Source organism: Hordeum vulgare, chromosome 2H (genome assembly GCF_904849725.1).
Source record: "Hordeum vulgare subsp. vulgare chromosome 2H, MorexV3_pseudomolecules_assembly, whole genome shotgun sequence".
Taxonomy (NCBI): Eukaryota; Viridiplantae; Streptophyta; class Magnoliopsida; order Poales; family Poaceae; genus Hordeum; species Hordeum vulgare.
The window spans coordinates 252,696,558-252,719,911 of record NC_058519.1 but is presented as its reverse complement, the minus strand read 5'-3'; positions in this window follow the sequence as shown (position 1 = coordinate 252,719,911).

Genomic DNA, 23,354 nt, shown 5'->3' with positions numbered 1-23,354 from the left:
CACAGACGGGCACGTGTAGCATAGAGTTCCATACAAAGGGCACGAGCATCCCTGTCTCTATTCTCTAGCATCTCACCAGTGGACTGCAGCAGCAGATCTTCCATAGAGGTATCAAAGTAGACCCCACTTAGGTATCCTTCTTCTCCTGGCTGAGAGGGAGGAACAGAGCAGAACTCTCAATTCTGCAGCAGTGCATGTATGGCCCTCATGATGGTCAGTGATGGGGTTATAGTCCTAGGGTAGGGTCATAGGCCTGCCCTGTAGGTCCTACCCAAGGACTGCCCCTCACAAAGGACAAGGCCCTTAGTCAGCTCCGACTGAATTAAGGAGTCCCCATCATCCAGTCGGTAACAGGTCCTCGATCATCCAGTCGGAGACTAGCATTCGGAGGATATCAAGCTAACCGACTGGATACCACTCGGTACATCGTAACCCCCCTAGAGGGAAACGGTCGTACGTTTCCAGGTGCATTTATTAGCATTTAGGGCATACGTTACATGTAACGTACGCATTCAATCGCCACTACTCCACCCCTGTACCGGAACCGTTGTGGAGGGCAGCGCACTCTATATAAGCCACCCTCCCCCACTGGTAGAGGGGTTAGCAACTCACTGTATTCCGTATTTCCACTCAAGAACAAGCTCCCTGAGCATTGAGACGTAGGGCTATTACCTCCACTGCAGAGGGGCCTGAACACATACAACCTCGCCATAGCTAAGGCTCTGCCCATCCTTTTCGTACCCTACACATCTACTGTCAGGCTTATACCCACGACAGTTGGCGCCCACCTTGGGGCAGGCGTCGAAGCGACTTTCGGCGAGTTTGCGACTACTTCCTTTCGTCATGTCGTCCGATGGAGATTCGAGCATGGGTCACCAGATCTTCTTCGGCGCTCTCTCCTTCATCGTCGACGATTCGGCGTGGCTTCTGGATGCGCACCTCGACGTCGAGACACTTCCCCGTCGTGGGGCTAGGCACTTCTGTGCCGGCGCCCGCGACATTCTTCTTCTCCAACAGTTGGCTCCGGTGTCGACCTGCATCGCTGTCACGCGCCGCAGCAAGCGGTCTCGCCGTCCGCGGCTCCAGCTTTGGGTGCAGCACGCCCAGGTGTGCCAGAACGCGTCTTCACAAGTGGCGGTTCTAGAGTCTGTTGTGGTTGCCCCGCAGTCCTAGCACTCGGGCTCGGTTCCGACTGAGTTTCGTTCCGAATACGCGGGTCGCGGGCCTATAGCAGAAGTACACATGGCCAACTCCCATGAAGATCCCCGTCAAGCTGGCCGGAACGAGCACGAGATCGGCGAAAAGTCCGGCGCGCGTCGTCCGCCTCGCCGTTCCGCCAGTCGACACACTCGGCAGAGCAACGTGGAGTTGTTCCGCACACCCCTCCTCAACTTGGCTGCAGCTGCCAAGATAGCCGATTCCCTCCAACCGACTGATTCACAGGCTGGTAGGGGAATCGAGCAGATCCGAGCCCTGTTGCACACGGCGTAGCAGCAGAATTCGGCAGTCTCCCAGTCGCATAACAGGACAATCGTGTCTGGTCCCGAGTGTTTTAGTCGAGCCATCCGCTCGGCTGACATCCCGCCCAACTTCCGATTGGCGACGGGAATCAGCAAGTTTACAGGAGAGTCCAAGCTGGAAACGTGGCTAGATGACTACCGAGTGGCGGTCCAGATCGGAGGAGGGGACGACCATGTCGCCATGAAGCACCTCCCTCTGATGCTCGACGGCACGGCGCGAGCGTGGCTGAACCAGTTGGCCCCCTCCAGCATCTACGGTTGGGCAGATCTGGCCCGAGTGTTCATCAAGACCTTCGAAGGGACGTGCAAGCGCCCTGCAGGCCTCGTGGAGCTCCAGCATTGCGTCCAGAAGCGGAATGAGCCCCTGCGTGACTTCATTCAGCGTTGGACAACTCTCTACCACACGGTGGAGAACGTCACCGAGCATCAAGCAGTCTGCGCCTTCAAGGTAGTCGTGCGGTACACAGATCTGTATCTGAAATTCGGCCGAACAGGCGACATCTCCATGACCAAGATGATGGAAATAGCGACGCGCTATGCTAATGGCGAAGAAGAAGACCGCATCCGAAGCGGCTAGCACAAAACAGTCGCTTATGGAGATGGAGGCAACACTCGGAAGCAGAAGTAGAAAGCTTCGACTGCTCCACAAGCAGAAGCTGCAGCCGTAACCAATGCCAAGTTCAAGGGCAAAGGGAAGGCTTAGTTCACCCCCAAGAAGAAGCAGTTCAATAACCCCATCCTGGACCAGCCGTGTCCGGTTCATACGAAGATGGATGAAGAGGGCAACCCCAGCATACCACTCGACAGTGTCGCCTCCTGATCCAGGGGTTCAGCGAAGGGCAACCGAGTGAGAAGGACCATGAACAGGATGAGGAGGATAAGGAGGATCCATTCCCCCAAGTCCATGCAACCCTGATGATTTTTGCTGACGTCGAGAGCAAGAGTCGACTGAAGCTGGTGAACAGGGAGGTGAACATGGCCACCCCTGCCAGCCCCAAGTTCCTCAAATGGTCTCAGACTGCGATCACCTTTGACCAGCCGGATCATCCAGCACATGTACCCACCCCGGGGAGACAGGCTCTGGTCGTCGACCCAGTGGTGGAAGGAGTCCGACTGTGCAAAGACCTCATGGATGGCGGCAGCGGCTTGAACATCATGTACGCCGACACACTCAAGGGGATGGGCATCCCGATGTCCAAACTCAGCGAGAGCGGCATGCAGTTCCATGGAGTTGTCCGTGGACGGAAGGCCAAGTCACTCGGCCAGATCGCGTTGGACGTCGTTTTCGGCTCCGACAAGAACATCCGCAAGGAAAAGCTGATGTGCAAAGTGGTCGACTTCCAGAGCGCTTATCACGCAATTGTGGGTCGCCCAGCGTATGCGCGTTTCATGGCCCGTCCATGTTTCGTACACCTGAAGCTGAATACGCCAGGCCCGAAGGGTGTGATCACCATCACATTCAATCGGGAGCGGGCCGAAGAGTGTCTGCAGTAGGGATCAAGAATCGCCGACCAGCAGATGGTTGTCCTCGAGCTTGACGAGTACAAGAAAACAGTCGACCCCGCCGACCTGATGCACTCGAAGAAGCCAGCTTTAGAGTCTGCATTTCAGTCGGCGGGAGAAACGAAGAAGGTCAGCATCCACCCGACGGACGCCACTGCTGCCCCGACGAACATCTCCACCACCCTCGATCCTAAATAGGAAGCCGACCTCACCCAATTCCTCCGTGAGAACTGGGACATCTTCGCATGGAAGCCCTCTGACATGCCAGGTGTACCCAGGGAGTTGGCTGAGCACCGACTGCACAAGAGGAAGGCAATCGGGGAAGAGGTGGCCAAGCTGTTGGCAGCCAACTTCATTCGCGAGGTTCACCACTCCGAGTGGCTCACCAATGTTGTCATGGTGCCCAAGAAGGACAAGTCGCTCCGAATGTGCATCGACTTCAAGCATCTCAATAAGGTCTGCCCGAAAGACCATTTTCCGCTCCCCCGCATAGATCAAATTGTCGATTCGACTGCGGGTTGCGAGCGTCTGTCATTTCTTGATGCCTACTCGGGCTATCATCAGATCCGTCTGTATGGTCCCGATGAGTTAAAAACAACCTTCATCACCCCATTCGGGTGCTTCTGCTACATCACTATGCCATTCGGTTTGAAGAATGCAGGAGCTACCTTTATGCGCATGATCCAAAAATGTCTCCTCGACCAGATCGGTCGGAATGTGGAGGCGTATATGGATGATATCGTAGTCAAGTCACGCAAAGGTTCCGACCTGCTGACTGACTTGGCAGAAACATTCGCCAACCTTCGTAGGTACAATATCAAGCTCAACCCCGCCAAATGTTCATTCGGCGTTCCCAGCGGAAAGTTACTCGGTTTCTTCGTTTCCGAACGAGGGATCGATGTAAACCCCGAAAAGATCGGGACCATCGTCCGAATGGAGAGGCCGGTCAGAATACACGATGTTCAATGACTCACAGGTTGCCTAGCGGCTTTGAGCAGGTTCATCAGTCGACTCGGCGAGAAAGCACTTCCTCTGTACCGACTCATGAAGAAATCAGATACCTCCGAGTGGACAGACGAAGCCCAAGTCGCATTCGACGACCTCAAAGTCCTACTTTCCACCCAGCCGGTTCTTACTGCTCCGCTCAGTAAAGAGCCCCTTCTTTTGTATATCGCGGCTACAAATCAAGTCGTCAGTGTTGTTCTTATAGTCGAACGAGAAGAAGAAGGCAAAGCATACAAAGTTCAGCGGCCAGTGTACTACGTCTCTGAGGTCCTGACTCCTTCCAAGCAGAGGTATCCCCACTATCAAAAACTTATCTACGGGATTTACATGACTGCGAAGAAGGTGGCCCATTATTTCCAAGACCACTTGGTGTTTGTCGTTTCTGATGCTCCATTGTCGGAAATTCTCCACAATCGAGACACGTCAGGCCGAGTGGCGAAGTGGGCGATCGAGATGGTGTACTGTGATATTAAGTTCGAGGCCAAGAAAGCTATTAAGTCTCAAGCTCTGGCTAACTTCATAGCAGAATGGGTAGAACAACAGCAACCGACCCACATCTACTCGGCCCATTGGACAATGTTCTTTGATGGGTCCAAGATGTTGAATGGCTCCGGTGCTGGCGTTGTGATCATATTGCAAAGGGCGACAAGATCAAGTATGTGCTAGAGATACACTTTGATTCCTCCAACAACGAGGCAGAGTATGAAGCTCTCCTCTACGGGTTGCGTATGGCCATCTCACTCGGCATCCGTCGCCTGATGGTCTACGGCGATTCGGATTTGCTGGTCAATCAAGTAATGAAAGACTGGGACGTCAGGAACCCCACCATGACCACATACTGCAATGCAGTGAGAAAGCTTGAGAAGAAGTTTGAAGGTCTAGAGCTTCATCATGTTCTGAGACTGAAGAACCAAGCAGCTGATGAGTTGGCAAAACTCGGATCCACTCGGAGACCGGTCCCGAGTGACGTCTGCCTCGAGCACCTTCACCTCCCTTCAGTCAAAGAAGATCCTTTTACAGAAGAACCAGTACAACCAAAGAGTTCAACAGATCCGACTGAAGTCGATGTACCTGTTGTGGTTGATCTGGTCATGGAGATTCTTACTGTCATCCCCGATTGGACTGTGCCGATCATTGCATATATCCTGAGACACGAACTACTAGAAGACGAAGTCCAGGCCAGGCAGATAGTCCGCATGTCGAAGTCATTCACTGTCATTGAAGCCCAATTGTACAAGGAGAGCGTTTCAGGCGTTCTCCAACGATGCATCTCCCCGGAGGAGGGGTAGCTGATCCTAGAAGATATTCACTCGGGGACCTGCGATCATCATGCCTCTTCGAGAGAAATCATCGCCCAGGCATTCAGGGTTGGTTTTTTCTGGCTGCAGGCAAACGAGATGGCTAAAGATATGGTCGACCGATGTGAGGGTTGTCAGTTCTACTCCAACAAGTCCCACAAGCCGACATCTGCGTTGAAGACAATCCCTCTTGTGTGGCCGTTTGCAGTTTGGGGATTAGATACAGTCGGACCATTGAAGACAGGCCAAGGGGGATACACACATCTGCTGGTGGCAGTCGACAAGTTCACGAAATGGATCGAAGCAAAGCCCATCAAGAAACTCGACGCCTCAACAGCCGTCAAGTTTATCAGGGACATCATCTCCAGATTCGGCGTACCTCACAGCATAATCATGGACAACGGGACAAACTTTGACTCGGACAGATTCAAAGGTTTTTGTGCAAGCCAAGGTATCCGAGTGGATTTTGCTTCCGTAGCACATCCCCAATCCAATGGACAAGAAGAGCGGGCGAATGGACTTATTCTTAAAGGTTTGAAGCCCGACTCCTACGAGAGTTGCGACACGCCGCTGGCGCATGGGTCACCGAGTTACCTTCAGTACTTTGGGGTCTCCGCACGACCCTGAAAAGATCTACAGGGCGATCACCGTTCTTCCTCGTTTATGGAGCAGAAGCGGTGCTTCCGAGTGACTTGCTTCACAATGCGCCACGAGTCGAACTCTTCTCCGAAGTTGAAGCAGAACAAGCAAGGCAAGACGGAGTGGACCTTCTAGAGGAGGAGCGCGAGATGGCACTGACTCGCTCAACCATTTATCAACAAGATCTGCGGCGTTCTCACGCGCGACACGTCAGGAGTCGTACGTTCCAAGCAGGCGACCTGGTGCTCCGAGTGGATCAGCAAAGACCTCACAAGTTGGCTCCTGCCTCGGAAGGACCCTTCATCATCTCAACGGTGCTGAACAATGGAGCATACAGACTCTACAACATCGACAGGGAGATAAACGAGCCGCGAGCATGGAACGGAGATCTCCTCAAGCGCTTCTACACGTGACCGTCGACTGAAGCAATGTAAAGAACAAGTATTGGTGAAATAATATAAAGCAGATTGAGTTTTTTGACTCCGGTCTCAAAAAAAACTTAGCTGCGATCCAGAATCGCCTAAGTATGAACTTTCTCCGAGTGTGCACTTAACGTCATACTCGGGGACTTAGCTGCGATCGAGAATCGCCTAAGTATGAACTTTCTCTGAGTGTGCACTTAACGTCACACTCGGGGACTTAGCTGCGATCCAGAATCGCCTAAGTATTAACTTTCTCCGAGTGTGCACTTAACGTCACACTCGGGGACTTAGCTGCGATCCAGAATCGCCTAAGTATTAACTTTCTCCGAGTGTGCACTTAACGTCACACTCGGAGACTTTGTTGCGATCCAGAATCGCCTAAGTACGAACTTTCTCCGAGTGTGCACTTAACGTCACACTCGGGGACTTAGCTGCGACCCAGAATCGCCTAAGTATGAAATTTCTCCGACTGTGCACTTAACGTCACACTCGGGGACTTAGCTGCGATCCAGAATCGCCTAAGTATGAACTTTCTCCGAGTGTGCACTTAACGTCACACTCGGAGACTTAGCTGCGATCCAGAATCGCCTAAGTATGAACTTTTTCCGAGTGTGCACTTAACGTCACACTCGGGGACTTAGCTGCGATCACGAATTGCCTAAGTATTAACTTTCTTCGAGTGTGCAGTTAACGCCACACTCGGGGACTTAGATGCGATGCAGAATCGCCTAAGCACCCACATGCCTTCGACTGTATCCTACAGGTACACTCGGGTAATCAACTGACAACTACATGAGTCGCAGACCCTCATTGAGGCTCATGTGGATGTCAAAACAACTGACAACTACATGAGTTGCAGACCCTCATTGAGACTCATGTGGAGGTCAAAGCAACTGACAACTACATGAGTTGCAGACCCTCCTTGAGGCTCATGTGGATGTCAAAACAACTGACAACTACGTCAATACCAACTCGCCCCGAGTGCGACCTGATAGTCGCACTCGACAACCTAGCGGCGATCCTACCGATCCACTCGGTGACAATACAGATCCAATCGGAAATTCCACAGTCCCTCAATGAGGCTCATGCAGATGTCAAGACAACTGACATGTTCCGAATGTTTGCCTTTGGCTTCACCAAGAAACGCCAAACAAAAACTCGAGTCAAAATTGCACCAGAAGAGCAAAAGATTCGATTCAAAGTTCAACCAAAGATAGTGCCTCGGTGTGGATCAAGCATACCCACACCGAAACAAGAATGTGACGGCCAACAGCAGTGGCCAAAGTTTCTTACAAATCAACACTGGGCATACCGAGGATCATGTTTTCTTAGGCGTCGTCTGGAGTAGCGCCAGGACTGGAGGGCTCCACGAAGGTGTCTAGGTCGATTCCGTCAGCGATGCGGGTGGCACTTTCAAGGAAGGTTTCCGTGAAGTCTTCGAATCGAAGTTTCTTTGTGTTGGCCATCTTCATTGTCTTCAGCTTCTCCTCGCGCACCTCCTTGCAATGGACTCGGACCAGGGACAGAGCAACATCTGCACCACAACGAGCTGCAGATTTCTTCCACGACTGCACTCGGATCGGAATCTCCTCCAGTCGAGCCATCAGGTTCTCCATCTCCTGCCGCGACTCATCTTCCGGCCAAAGCTCCTTGTCGATTCGGCCGACGACTTCTCGCAGTCGAGCGATGAAAGGGCCAATTTGCCCACGCGGATGTGCGCCCGGAGCAGATCCCGATTGGCGTCCTCGCCGAGTGGAATGTTCTCAAGAATCGACCGTTCCACATCAGCTGCTTCAGCTTCAGCGTCAAACCAAAAATCTGCGACAACAGGACAAGCAAACAATAAGTGCCGAGTGTGACGCGCATAACACAAGCACTCGGAAAAAGCAGGACTTACGAGCCAAACGCGTCATCATCTGCCGAGCCCAGTCGCTGACATATTTCTCCTGCGCTTTGCACCGTTTGTTCAGCACGTTCATTTGTCCCATCAGAGCAGTCCTTTGTTTCCCCATCTTCTCAACTTCCTCAGTCAGCACTTTGTTCGCTTCACGAGCCTCCTCCAACGATTTCTCTCGCTCCGCCAGAACCACATTCATACCATCCATTGCAAGCAGTGTCGCATCCCGCTCACCAGCAAACTGAATCTTCTCCGCCCTCAGAGTCTCATATGTTGTCCCCATTTCACAAGTTTTCTGCCAGCAAACACCAAGGGACAATCAGAAAATTCAACAATAAAAGTCTAAGTTCTTCAGACCCCTGCCGACGCAAACAGTCGACAGCGGTCTCGGGGACTACACCCAGTGGGTTCACTTAGCGTGACCCCACTAGCATGCAACTCAAGCAAGCCCGCCCTATTGAGATGCATGTTACCACCTACGCCTACGAGGGCAATACTACTCGACCAGAGTACAAATTACTCTCGGGGACTCTTACAGTAAGTGCATTCCGAGTGCCACAACTGCTCGCAGTCGGTCATATTATTTACAGACTTGACCAAAGCAAAGACAATATGTATAAAGACAACTGTCGGTGCAAGCACTCGACAGAAGTCTCGGGGACTACACCCACTGGGTTCACTCAGAGTGAACCCATTGCAAACAACAGATGCTATCCAAAAACACCAAGTGGGTTACAAGAGAAAAGTAAATACTTACGAGCCCACTTACTCGGATATCATCCCGCAGCTCCAAGCTCCGCTGCTACAAGGATGCGACGGAGTGGTAAGCCCTCTTGGCTTCCCCAGCCATCAGCTCTGCCTGCACCATGGCTCCCTTCGCCGCTCCTACCTGCTCTTCCGGGAGACGCTGGATGTTGAACTCGACATTCGATGAGCCTGGCATCGTCGAAAGTTCCTGAGGCATCCCAAGGTCCGCTCCAGTCGGCTCTTCAACCACCAGCGCCGGTTCAGTCGGCGGTAGCGCCTCAGTCGGCAGCACGTCGGCGGCGAGAGCAGCAACAGGCGGAGTAGCTTCAAGAACAGGCTCCGCAGCTTGTTCAGCTCTCCCCTCATCACCCTCGTCCATGCAAATCGCCCCTGATAGACCGAACGGCGTGAGATCTCAGAAAAAGAAAGAGGCAGAACCTATGATAGAATTCGAGACGCGATAGTATAAAACACTCGGAGTCACTACAATGCACCAGGCTGGGACGAGACGACGTTGTCCGTGTCCATGGGGTCATCCTCCTGGCGCGTCGGAGAGGTGGCAGAAGTAGCGACCCTGTCGAGTGAAATCCATTCGACCAATAAACAGGAGCTCACTCAGATATCAGAAGAAATTAGAAGATCGATACACTTACATGGAGGTGACGGGGACAGCAACCCTCATCCGCGGCAGAGCCTTCCGAGGTTTGGACCCACTCGGTTTGGCCACCTTGGAAGACTGACCCGCAGGCTCAGCGGCAGCATCCCTGGCCCTCTTGGTGCTCTAAGCACTCGGGGCCACTGGGCAGTGGGCGGAGCACTCGAAGATGTCGGAGGGACCGAGGGAACGGAAGGCTCGTGTCGGCGCTTGTTCCGATGCTCTAATTGCGGAGGCGGCGAGTCCTGCTCTTCGTCTTCCTCCTCTTCCTCGCTAGTCTCTTGCTCCGACTCCCCGCTGTCGGAGACATACTCAGCGCTCTCCACGCTGCCTTCCTGGCTGCCTTCCTCCTCCTCCTCGGCCGGGTTCCCGTTCGAGACGGGAGAAAACTAGTTGGTCCACTTCTGCGTGAAATACAGTCGGCGACATCAAGCGACAAGCAGAGATCCAAGAAAGCGATAAAACTAAAACAGATACGTGCACTCGACACATGGTACTCACCTGATTCGGAGGAGGATTGTCCGCGCTGAAAGCCCTCACTCGCCGAGACCCTCTGGGGTTCTCGCAGGCGCCCGTGATCTGGAGCACCCACGACGCCACCTTCTCCTCGGTCACGCTCAAGACGTTAGTCCGAGTGGAGTCCTCGGTCCCCGAGTAGTGCCACATGGCGTGGTCGTGAACCTGCAGTGGTTGTATGCGCCGACCAAGGAAAGTCTCCAGCAAATCCATACCAGTTACTCCCCTCTTGACGACGTCTACGAGTGCGTCGACCAAGGGCTGGATGTCGAGCTTCTCCGCCTTCGTGAGCGCGAGCTGCTTAGGTGGAGCAGGACGATCAAGGCTAAAAGGGGGCAACCCTGAAGAGGCGTTCGGACAGGCAACGTCTTGGCAGTAGAACCACGTCGACTGCCAGTTCCTGACCGACTCGCTCAGCTGAAGAACAGGATAACTACTCCGACTCTTTTTTGGAAACCTAAGCCCCCGCAGAGCTGGAGAAGATGTGTCTTATCATCCGACTGGCTGAGTCGTTTAATGGTTTGGGATCTAGCAGAAAATATGTGTTTGAACAACCCCCAATGGGGGGGCAGCCGATGAAACACTCGTACATAATGATGAAAGCAAAGAGATGGGCGATAGCATTCAGAGTAAAGTGGTGAAGCTGTGCCCCGAAGTGGTTCATGATGCCCTTAAAGAAAGGATGCGGGGGCAGGGAGAAACCTCGGTAGACATGGCTGAGCAGCAAGACGCGCTCCCCCTCCCGGGGTGCCGGCTCGACCTCGTCCTCAGCCGGCAGCCTCCAAGACTTGTGGACGATCATCCCGTCCTCCACCACCTGCAGCAGATCCCCCTCCGTCACCATGGATGGGAGGAAATCGTCTTGAATCCACCCCGCCGGCAACAGCCGCTGCCGCCGCTGAGCAGGAGCCGCCGCCTTCCCCTTCTTCTTCCTCGCCTCCATCTTGCTGGTTTGACCCTTGGTCATGGCGGAAGTTGCAAGTTCTCGGAGAGAGAGAAGGAGTGGGGAGGTTCGGTGCGCTGAAGGAGGCGAGGAGGACGAAGCAATGGCAAAAGATCCGGCGGGCGTAACAAAAAACCCTTGCCGCTGGGATTTAAGTAAGGTTCCGACTAGGTCGCTGGCAGGTGGCCCCGAAACCTTATCCCCCGACCAGCCGCAGCGATATCGGTGGAGGAGTTGAAGGCGCGAGAATCGAGGTGTCAGGCGCTAATGGAGCGCGCTGGCGTCATCCCCGCTGAGTGTGCGGAAACCAAAATTTGAAGATCCCGGAAAATCCGCTGCTGTCAGTTGGCGGGTCGCGTCAAGAGATACCCTGAATACACTCGGTTTCGGACGGTTTGTTCCACGGAGATTTCCACTCAGATCGTTGGTCAGAAAAGATAAAATGGATCGAGGCAAGCAACAACCAAGCCAAGTCCGTTCCAGTCGGATCCAAACTTCAAGCATCGCTTCGTCGTTCCAACCCCAATCCATTCGGGGACTAATGATGGGGTTATAGTCCTAGGGTAGGGTCATAGGCCTGCCCTGTAGGTCCTACCCAAGGACTGCCCCTCACAAAGGACAATGCCCTTAGTCAGCTCCGACTGAATTAAGGAGTCCCCATCATCCAGTCGGTAACAGGTCCTCGATCATCCAGTCGGAGACTAGCATTCGGAGGATATCAAGCTAACCGACTGGATACCACTCGGTACATCGTAACCCCCCTGGAGAGAAACGGTCGTACGTCTCCAGGTGCATTTATTAGCATTTAGGGCATACGTTACCTATAACGTACGCATTCAATCGCCACTACTCCACCCCTGTACCGGAACCGTTGTGGAGGGCAGCACACTCTGTATAAGCCACCCTCCCCCACTGGTAGAGGGGTTAGCAACTCACTGTATTCCTTATTTCCACTCAACAACAAGCTCCGTGAGCACTGAGACGTAGGGCTATTACCTCCACCGCAGAGGGGCCTGAACTCATTCAACCTCACCGTAGCTAAGGCTCTACCCATCCTTTTCGTACCCTACACATCTACAGTCAGGCTTATACCCACGAGAGTCAGCATTTAATAGGCAGCATCTTGTAATGCCATGTAAATAGTGACCCCCAATCCATAAGACCAATGGATCGGCTCCTCAGCTCTAGGGTAATCTGGGAATACCCTAACAGTGCAGAGGTACTGACTCTGATTAAAATCCCGGTACTTCTCCTCCACTAGTACTCTCGGAACCAGTGGTAACCGGATACTGACATCATCCTGACTAGCATGGCCGTGTGACCCAACACATCAATGCTCCAAGTCAGACGGACCTCCTGACGAGAAGGACGGCCAGTCATCTGAAAATAGAGAGTAATGCAAAAGCATTAGAGCTCTGAAGACAAAATTGGGCAGCATAGCGGCTGTAAATGCTCAAAAACAATTTTGAGACAACCCATAAAAATAGGATAGCGTAACCACTCAACTACCAAGTTCAATTCCATGGTCATCAAAACTTACTTTCTTTTCCTTACAATAAAAAGAAACCCGAAGTAACTCTCGACTCATTGTCCTATAATCTATGGATCAGAAACACGAGCCTAAGAGAAAGATAAGTAACCTAGTCCTTAATCGCCGCAGAAAAGACGAGGATGACCAGAATAGAATAAATTGAGAAGAGAAGCAAGAGTCTAACGCTCCCTTCCACAAACAATTCCCTTATGTATAACTAAAGCAATTCTAGACTCAACTTCGACCAGTTTGGCTTAGCAATCCTACAGTCAGTCAGGCTCTGATACAAACGCTGTCGGTACCCCGATCCTAAGCCAGAGGAATCCAGCCTGTAACACATCACATCTCTTTGCGGTCTCACGCACGGTTATCCCCACGGCTGCAGCCTTACCTTAGCCGGGACCGTTTGCGACTTTTGACTCACGTATGCAACTGTGTCACAAGCATTCCAATGTCAAAGAACCCGGATCGACATGTCTAGTCATAAACCAAAGCGACAGTTCCACACAGGGACAGGCATACATGACCCAACAAAGCAGGTGTCAGTCACGAGCGAATGTAGACGAGTCGTAGCAAGCTACAAGGACTCCATTACATCGCGTGACATTTCCCCAAGGGACAGACACAGCAGCGAAGAAGGACACATGCCGGTCAACCAATCTGTCCGTAGCAGTAGCGAACTACCATGGCTCGATGGAATCACAAAGGGGCATTTCCCCATAAGGAGTGCTACTAAAGAATATGACTAGGTATTCGAACCCCATACATATCAAGTACAACACACGTACGCATGGCATACCGATATGCATAGATACATCGATGGCATCACAACATAACCAAAAACATACAAACTTTATCTAGAAGTATCGGAAGAGCCTCACACATAATATTACACAGATAGGGGTCTCACGACCCATCATCATGATTCACACACACAAGTCTTACAAGCCAGCGGAAGAGTTAAACTGTCTGAGCACAGACAGATGGAAAGGCAAAGGCACATGGCCTGACTATCTACAGACCCATCCTAGGGCCAGATCGTAGCTGGGATACCAGATACTCGTCGTCGTCGATGTCCAGGTAGAACCCTCCATTAGGGTCATTAACAACCTCTGCAACAATTATCTAGCAAACGTTAGTACAAAAGTACTCATCAAGACTTTGGGAAATCTATCTACTCATGCAATGTATCAACAAAGAGTTGTGGGGTTTCATGCGGAAAGCCAGCATTCGACTCTTGGCTAGACAACTTGCATTTTTAAATAGTTTGACAACTATGTTTCTCTCACATGAGTCCACTAACACCACAACAGTACTCTATCATGGAATCATTCCGTCTCCCTACGGAAATGCCGTCCACGACACTCACACTTATCTTGACAATTTTATGAGTAGCCATTATAGTTGTCTAGGAACAACATATGTTTCCAAGTAGTCCATATCTGCGTACATGGCTATTCGAATAGATCATAACCCTGCAGGGGTGTACTTCTTCACACACGCTCTCGCCACATATCGCCATGTGCACGTCATGCACCTCGGCAACCTTCAAGCAGAAGCCCAGCGAGGGAGTCGGCCACGACCGTTAACCACGCTAATACTTAGTCCAGGTCTATCGCCTATTTGAGGTAACCCGCACGACCGCTAATTAACAGGGGATTAGGGTGGCCACGCCATTCCCCGCCGGAGGCTAACCGGCGACGACCAAACACGCGGCGGTTCCTCGCCGGAGTTGGTCCAAACTCGTTCTGGTGCTCGGATTCAAGTGCCGAAAGCACTGGGATGAATCCCAGGCTCGGCCTCAACCAACTAGGGTAGAAAGAGAAGCTGCGGGTGGCCGGAGGGCACTAGCGACGAGCTGTGGCGGCTGCCGGAGCTCGGTTTTGATGGCCACGGTGCTAGAGTGCAGGAGAGAGAGAGAGAAAAGAGAGGACAAACACTCGTGAGCTCACGGTGGTGATCATGCAGGGCTCAGGCTGCTCGGGGAGGTGGCATAGCCGACGATCCAACAACGACTTGTCGGCAGCCGGAGGTTGAAGATGACGGCGATTGATGCGTTGCACAGCCCCGGGGGTCGATTCCTTTGGCGTAGACAACGAGCTCGACGAGGCGGAGGTGATGGAACGCTCGGGGAGGTTTTCCTGTGGCTAGAGAGCTCGGTTGCCTCAATCTCAAGCTCCTCCAATGGCGGCAAGAAGAGGAGAGGAAGAAACCGAAGGGGGGAGGAGAAATGGAGAGAGGGAGAGGATAAGGGAGTGCGTGGGGGTTTCGTTCCCGCCGTCGCGCTGTCCTCGGGGCGTCGGAGGGTGACACGGCGAAGCAGGAGGTGGAGGAGGCCGCCGCTCGTTCTCTCCTCTGCCAGTAGGCAGAGGCCGAAGACGACCCTCCCCTTGGTGGGCTGGGCCTGGATGTTGGCATAGAATAGGTTTTTTGTTTTGTTTTTTGTTTCTGTTTTAATCTTCTCGCATTTCTTGCTATTTGTTTTGGCTCCAATAATAAATCAAAATTAGTCTCAAATATCCTGGGGTGTTAGTTGGAATATTTCCAACTACTCATAAAGTATTCAGCATTTTTGGAATCTTTGAATTATTTGAAATCAAATATATAATTGATTTCAGTAGCTTTTAACTTAAAATTAAAATGCCAAAGATAGTTTGAAAACAAGTTTCATCTCTCATATTTTTTTTCAACATTTATCAGAAATATTGAACTTTTATGAAGGCCATTTTGGATTCATTGATTTTGCAATTGGCAGAATTCTTTTGAATAAGAAGTGGCTAGGGTTTTGCTTTGGATTTCACCACTTCTTTTGGGTTTACTTTTATTTTTCGAATGCAATGGAAGAAGATACGAGCACAAATTACTAAACCCTAACAGGGAATACAGGGATGTGACACAATATGCATTTGTTTCCTTCTTCTACATGCAATTATTATGAGATAGGAACTACATCTCCACCTCTTTATGTTTTCCAACACGATAAAGTTGCAAGAAATTGCTTATGCTATGTATTAGCCTTTACTTGATCTGCATGAATTGTTCTTTTATGACATGCGAATGCATAGGAAGACAGTTAGACTTCGTCATTGCAAGATATATGTTTCATTGTGCTCACTACTAAATTATAAACCATTGTTACGTAAAATTGGCTTTGATATACCTTGGGATCCTGGTGGATCCATTACTTGAGCACTTTATGCGAAGCTTAACGACTTTAAAGGAAGTGCTACCAGGGAGACAACCCAAAAGTTTTAAAGAGTTTTTATTTCTGTTGTGTGCTTTTATAAAGGTTAAAAAAACATAGAGGGTAATGTGAAAGTTAGAAAGACGAACACCGTTGAAGTGGGGGACGTCCTTAAACTTTGTTCATGCTCATGGAAACTTTGTGAATCTCGATTACATAAACTTTTCAACAAAAATAATTATCCCCTTGTACAAACCCATTGTATTACAAAAATAATGTGCCAAGATTTGCCTTTACGATGATTAGATTGCTTGTTTGTATGTAGGGTGCAAAAACAGAAACTTTACCCGAGTGCGTGAATTTACATTTTTTACTAGAATGGCAAAAGTATCTGAATTTTTTACAAAGTAATGCTTTGGAAGTTAGAAAATTATGGTCAATGCTCAGATTACTACAGAGTGTCCTGTTTTTGACAGATTTTGTTTTTGATGCATTGTTTGCTCATTTTGATAAAACTATCGATTGTATTGGTGGTATAAGCCATAGAGAAGTTATATTGGAGTAGAAGATATAATGAAAAAAAAAAAATATGAATGGTCTGCAAAATTCCTTAAGGTAGTAATTTGCATTATTATACTAACGGATCTCATGAGTTTTTTGTTAAGTTTTGTGTGGATGAAGTGTTCGAATATCAAGGAGGTATCGATATGAGGAAAACGAGGTGAGGAAAGAGATAAATATTGGGGATACCCAAGGAACCCCAATTAAATATCCAAGGATACTCAAGAGTCTAAGATTGGGGATGCCGCAGAAGGCATCCCATCTTTCTTTAACTAGTATCGGTATGTTTTCATCGTCATTCCATTCACGTGATATGCGTAAATCTTGGATCGTCTTCTGTGTTTAGTTTTCAATTTTACTTTATGCACCATGCTGGTATGATATAGTCCATGGTTGACTTATAGAATGGTAATTGCACTTCACTTATATCTTTTGAGTTTGACTTTATAGAATGCTTCACATGCTTCAAATATATCATTTGAAGTTTGGATTGCATGTTTCTCTACATACAGAAAACCATTATTTCTAGAAAGCTCTTCTGCTTCACTTATATTTATTAGAGTGTGGTCCTTTGTATAAAGATATAAACTATCATGGTTCACTTATACCTATTTAGAGAGTCAAAAGGACTTGGTCATTTACATTGTTAGTCATAAAATCGTACATAAAACTTCTAGACCCTTCACTATGATATGTTTGATTCCTTGCAACAGTTTTGCCACATTAAGATAGTAATATGTGGGTTAACTAGTTGATGATTGTGGATTAGTAAGAATATTGATGTTAAGTTTTGTTATTCCCTAAGCATGCACATATAGTCTCTGGTTATGCTGAAATTGAAGCAAAATTTGTCCTTGATTGAAATCCTTTATATGCTGCTATAATTGGAGTCGTGCGATAGTTAACTCCCCCCAACCTTATACCTAGGCGCATGGGAATAGTTATTTGCCTCAAGAGAGCTAATAAAATCTTGCTATAAGTATACTAGTTCTTTATGTCTAATGTGAGTCCACGGATTATACGCACTCTTACCTTTCCGCAATTTGCTTTCCTCTATGGTACATTAGTGTCGAGCGATGCTTAAATCCTCCCAACCTTCTCCCTAAGGGCATGGGAATAGTACTTTGCCTCAAGAGAGCTAATAAAATATTGCAATAAGTATATTAGTTCTTTATGAGTAATGTGAGTCCATCGATTATACGGACTCTTACCTTTCCGCAATTTTCTTTCTTCTATGGTTCCATGCATTGACCATTCTCACCTTGAGAGTCGGTGCAAACTTTGTACGTGCACCTAAGCCCATGATATGATAAAATCTATCACACATAAGCCTAATTATATCTTCCTGAAAACAACCATCATAGCTACCGATTATGGCATTTCCATAGCCATTCCGAGATATATTGCTATGCAACTTCTAGCGGTTCCGTTTGACTTGAGTATTCATTGTTATATTGCTTTGCATCATCGTAAGATAGCTAGCATGATATTTCCATGGCTTGTCCATTTTTTATGCTAAATCATTGCACATCCTAGTACACTCCAGAGGCATTCATATATAGTCATACTTTGTTCTATGTATGAAGCACTAATATTGAGTTATAAGTAAATAGAAGTGTGATGATCATCAGTATTTATTATTAGAGCATTATCCTAGTGAGGGACGGATGATGGAGACTATGATTCCACCACAAGTCTTGATGAGACTACGGACAAAAAAAAGAGGAAAAAATAAAAAAATAATGAGAGAAAAGAGAGAAGGGGCATGCTAATTCCACATTCGTGCTTCAAGGTAGCAACATGTTTTTCAAATGTAGAGTCTCCTATGTTAATACTTCCATATACTAGCAAGTGGAAATTTTTTCCTTATAGAGCTTGATGCACACCCACTTAGTTTTCATACTGAGCTTTATACACTTATAGCTCTGGTGCATCTGCTGCATGGCAAATCCCTACTCCTCACATTGATATCTCCTGACGGGCATCTCCATAGCCTGTTGATATGCCGAGTTGATGCGAGACTTTCTTCTTCACTTTTACCCCTTTGAAACCTACCACAATATTCTATTCCACCTTTATGCTATATCCATGTTTCGTGCTCATGTATTGAGTGAGTAATAAAAACTTGAAGCGCGTTAAGAAGTATGATCCAATTGCTTGATTTGACACCGGGGTGCTCGTGATTTATACCTTATGCTAGGAAGATCAAGCATGACAACCTATATGATTTTGTAGTGATAGCATTCATCAAGCATTGTTATTAGAAAGGACATGATTGTTTGCTAGTAAACCTGATTATGGATGTGTTTTTGTCAAATGATAGACTATTGCCTTGAATCACTTGTATCTTAATATTGCTGCCATGATTAGATATATGGTCAATATTATGATAGGTCGCTTTCCATATCAAAAATTATCTTTTCTATCATTTACCTACTCGAGGACGAGCAGGAATTAAGCTTCAGGATGCTGATACGTCTCCGTCGTACCTATAATTTTCGATTGTTCCATGCCAATATTATACATCTTTCACATTTTTTGGTCAACATTTTATATGATTTATTGGACTAATATATTTATCCAGTGCCAAGTGCTAGTTCCGGTTTGTTGCATTTTTTCATAGAATATCCATATCAAATGAAGTTCAAATGCGATAAAAATTTATGGAGAGTATTGTGGAATATATGTGATTTTCGGGAGGTGGAATCAACATAAACGGAGGCCCACGACCTCCACAACCCACCAGGGTGCGACCCATACCCTCTGGTGTGCCCTACCCTCTAGTGGCCACACTTTGAGTTGGTTGGGGCTCCTCTTCGGATGCAAGAATGATAATTTATGGAAACAAATCGTGTCAAAATTTCAGCCTGACCAAATTTACGGATTTCCAGAAATTTAAGAAACAATGAAGAGCCAGAAACCGGGAACTCGAAACAGAAGAGAAGAGAGAGGGAGATCCAATCTCGGTGTGTGATACGTCTGCAATGTATCTATAATTTTTTATGGTTCCATGCTATTATCTTGTCAAACTTTGGATGTTTTGTATGCCATTTTTATCATTTTTGGGACTAACTTATTAACTCAGTGCCAAGTGCTAGTTCATGTTTTTCCGTGTTTTTGACCCTTTTCAGAGGAGAATATTAAATGGAGTCCAAACGGAATAAAACCTCTGAAAAGATATTTTCCGGAGCAGAAGATACGCAGGGAGCTTGAGAACCAAGGCATAGGGCACCAAGAGAGGCCACAAGCCCCCTAGTAGCGGCCTGGGGGGACCACGCCTACCAGGCTTGTGGGCCCCCTGTGGCTCCTCTGCCCTACTTCTTCCTCCTATAAATCCCCGAAAAATCCAAAACCATGGGAGAGAGCCACGAAAATACTTTTCCGCCGCTGCAAGCTTGTGTCTCCGCAAGATCCCATTTGGGGCACGTTCTGGTGCCCTGCCGGAGGGGGGGGGTTCAGACATGGAGGGCTTCTTCATCAACACCATTGCCTCTCCGATGATGCGTGAGTAGTTCACCATAGACCTTCGGGTCCATAGCTAGTAGCTAGATGGTTTATTCTCTCTCTTGGATCTGCAATACAAAGTTCTCCATGATCTTCATGGAGATCTATCTCATATAATCTTCTTTTTCGGTGTGTTTGTCGAGATCTGATGAATTGTGGATTTATGATCAGATTATCTATGAATCTTATTTGAGTTTCTTCTGATCTCTTATATGCATGATTTCATATCCTTGTAATTCTCTTTGAGTTGTGGGTTTTGTTTGGCCAACTTGATCTATGATTCTTTCAATGGGAGAAGTGCTTGGTTTTCGGGTCATACCGTGCGGTGACCTCACCCAGTGACAGAAGGGGTAGCGAGGTACGTATCATGTTGTTGCCATCATGGGTAAAAAGATGGGGTTTATATCTGTTGCATGAATTTATCCCTCTACATCATGTTATCTTGCTTACGGCATTACTCTGTTTGCCATGAACTCAATACACTAGATGTATGCTGGATAGCGCTCGATGTGTGGAGTAATAGTAGTAGATGCAGAAAGTATCGGTCTACTTGTCTCGGACGTGATGCCTATATGTATGATCATTGCCTTAGATATCGTCATGACTTTGCTCGGTTCTAGCAATTGCTCGACAGTAATTCGTTCACCCACCGTAATATTTGCTTCATGAGAGAAGCCTCTAGTGAACACTATGGCCCCCGGGTCTACTTCACATTATATTTTCATCCATACACTTTTATTTTGTTGCACTTTCCGCCTTCAGATCTCACCTTTCAATCGGTCGTGAAGGGATTGACAACCCCTTTGTAGTGTTGGGTGCAAGTTTGCTGTTTTTGCACAGGTACGGTGGAGACTTGGCTTGATACTCCTACTGGATTGATACCTTGGTTCTCAAACTGAGGGAAATGCTTACTGCTACTGTGCTGCATCACCCTTTCCTCTTCAAGGGAAAAACCAACGCAAGCTCAAGAGGTAGCATTGCGGAACCTACCCCTCCGCCGTCATGGAGGTCATGGTCAAGAGGAGGAACTCTCATCCCATCTAGGGGAGGCCATGGAAGAAGAAGGGGGGCTCTCTCCCCCAGTCTCTCGTTGGCGTCGGAGTGCCACTCGGGTAAGGAGCTTGCCGGCGATCTATATCAACAATCTTGCCGCCATCAACAACAACTCTCTCCCCCTCTATGTAGTGGTGTAACACATGTTTTCCCTCTTTAACTCTCTAGTTAGACAAGGTGCTCAACACTACATACTATTTTCCAATGATCTGTGGCTATCCTATGATGTTTGAGTAGAAATTTTTTGTCCGATGGGCTAATTGGTGAAATTGCTATAATTCGTTTAATTTGCTTGTGGATATGTTGTTGTCCATTGTTTCCAATCATATGAGCGCACGGGTGGATCACACCATAGGGTTAGTTGTATGTTGATAGGACTATGCATTGGAGGGCAAGAGTGACAGAACACTTCTTCTTAACATAGGAATTGATGCATACGGGATTGAAGGGGGACTAATATATATCTTCATGTTATGGTTGCGTTTTGCCTCAATGAATGTTAGTAGTTGCGGATGCTTGCTAATAGTTCTAATCATAAGTGCATAGAATTCCAATTAAGGGATGACAAGGTAGCAATGGCCTCTCCCACAAAAAAACTTGTTATCGGTCCAGTAATGTAGTCAATTGCCTAGGGATAAGTCTTTCTCTTGTGTTATCAAAATCTTTCTACTACACTACTATATTTATTATCTAGAAATTTATTTGTAGTTTTATTCTCCCAAAATACTTCCAGTTTTATTCTTGTTTTAGGTAAAGCAAGCATTAAGTGTGCGTAGAGTTTTATCGGTGGTCGATAGAACTTGAGGGAATATTTGTTCTACTTTTAGCTCCTCATTGGGTTCGACACTCTTATTTATTGAAAAGCCTACAAACGATCCCCTATACTGTGGGTTATTACCATCCTCCTTGGACGGGACCAACATCCAAGTATCACTAATATCATCCTTCATGAAAGGTAGGTGGTGAGTAGATGGCTCATCAACCATCTCTAGGATGATGCCTCGAAGGTGGATAAGTGCCTTCCGTGCAGTTGTCCTGACTACAAATGCCATGGTATTTATCTGTGGTCCTTCGAAGAACCAACTCGTCGGGAATTCCTTTTCCTTCACAACTACATCAACGTGGTACTCCTTCGTCGTGGCATCTTCCCAATGTTCGTGGTTGAAGGATACAGGAGGTCGATAGAGCTGGCACCTCGCCAGGCTATCCTCAAGGAGTAGGGGAAAGCCAAATTCAAGGAGGACCTCGGGTACAGCGGCCATCTCCAAAGCTTTTAAGGGCAGTGGAGTCAGTAAAATTTTGAAAGTAACTAGAAGAGGTAAGAAGTGTAGAAACTACTAAGTATAAGTACTAAGTATGGTATTTGAAAATGGTTTCATTCCAAGTAACGTCTATGCTAACTAAGGCTTCCTACTCTCAACTTGGCTCAGATACCAACCCTATGAGAACCCCGACTAATAAGTCATGATCACCGAATGCACGTGTATAGTGATCCTAAAGATCAATGCTCACTCAATATAACACACAGAAGCTTGATAACAAGAGTCATATATCCATACATATGGTCTTAGACAAATTTAGGACCATTTTGGTCAAGTCTTTCATAGATAGGTCCATGAAGGTTGTACTCCAAACACAACTATTAGTGGAAATCTTGAAATATAATGTGAACCCATGCCATCTGCCTTAACCCTACACACATTATGATTAGGAAGCATCCTAATTCGCATGTTTGTCACCAAGGTGATATTCATCCTATTCCTCCTGTTCCATGTCTGGCCAATTAAATAATCAATGGAAAGCCAATGAGTACTTTGAATGTACTCGCAAGGAACCCATGTTTCGAACATGGCACAAACTTGTATGATATAGCACTAAGTATGTCACATTACAGAGATCTAATTTTGAGTGCAATAACATGTCCTATGACCTTGTGCAAGCATGAATTGTGATGTTACGACCATCCATATGAACATGTTATAGATATCGATATAAACAAAGTTCGAAACAACTCCAGTTTAATCTTCATGACAAGTCATATGACGCGACTCATGTATCACCTTTCCACACACACGCACACCAAGTTTAGTAAAACACTGGACGTAGTTTAAGTAGCACCACCAAACTACCTTTGACCGTGGACACAATTATTCAAATAGTCTTTTACTATGTAGAGGTTGCAAAACTTGCGTACAAGACTCGGGGAACTTCCGTGTCAAGCTACTACTCACCGTGCGTAGCATACCCGAGGTAAGAACCCCGAAAAATGTCTTTCCCCTAATAGTACTGACAAAGAGTCCACTCATTGGCACACATACTCCATAATGTACATCACAAGTAGCATCCATGAAGGGACCAAAGGTGTGCTCGGTGTTC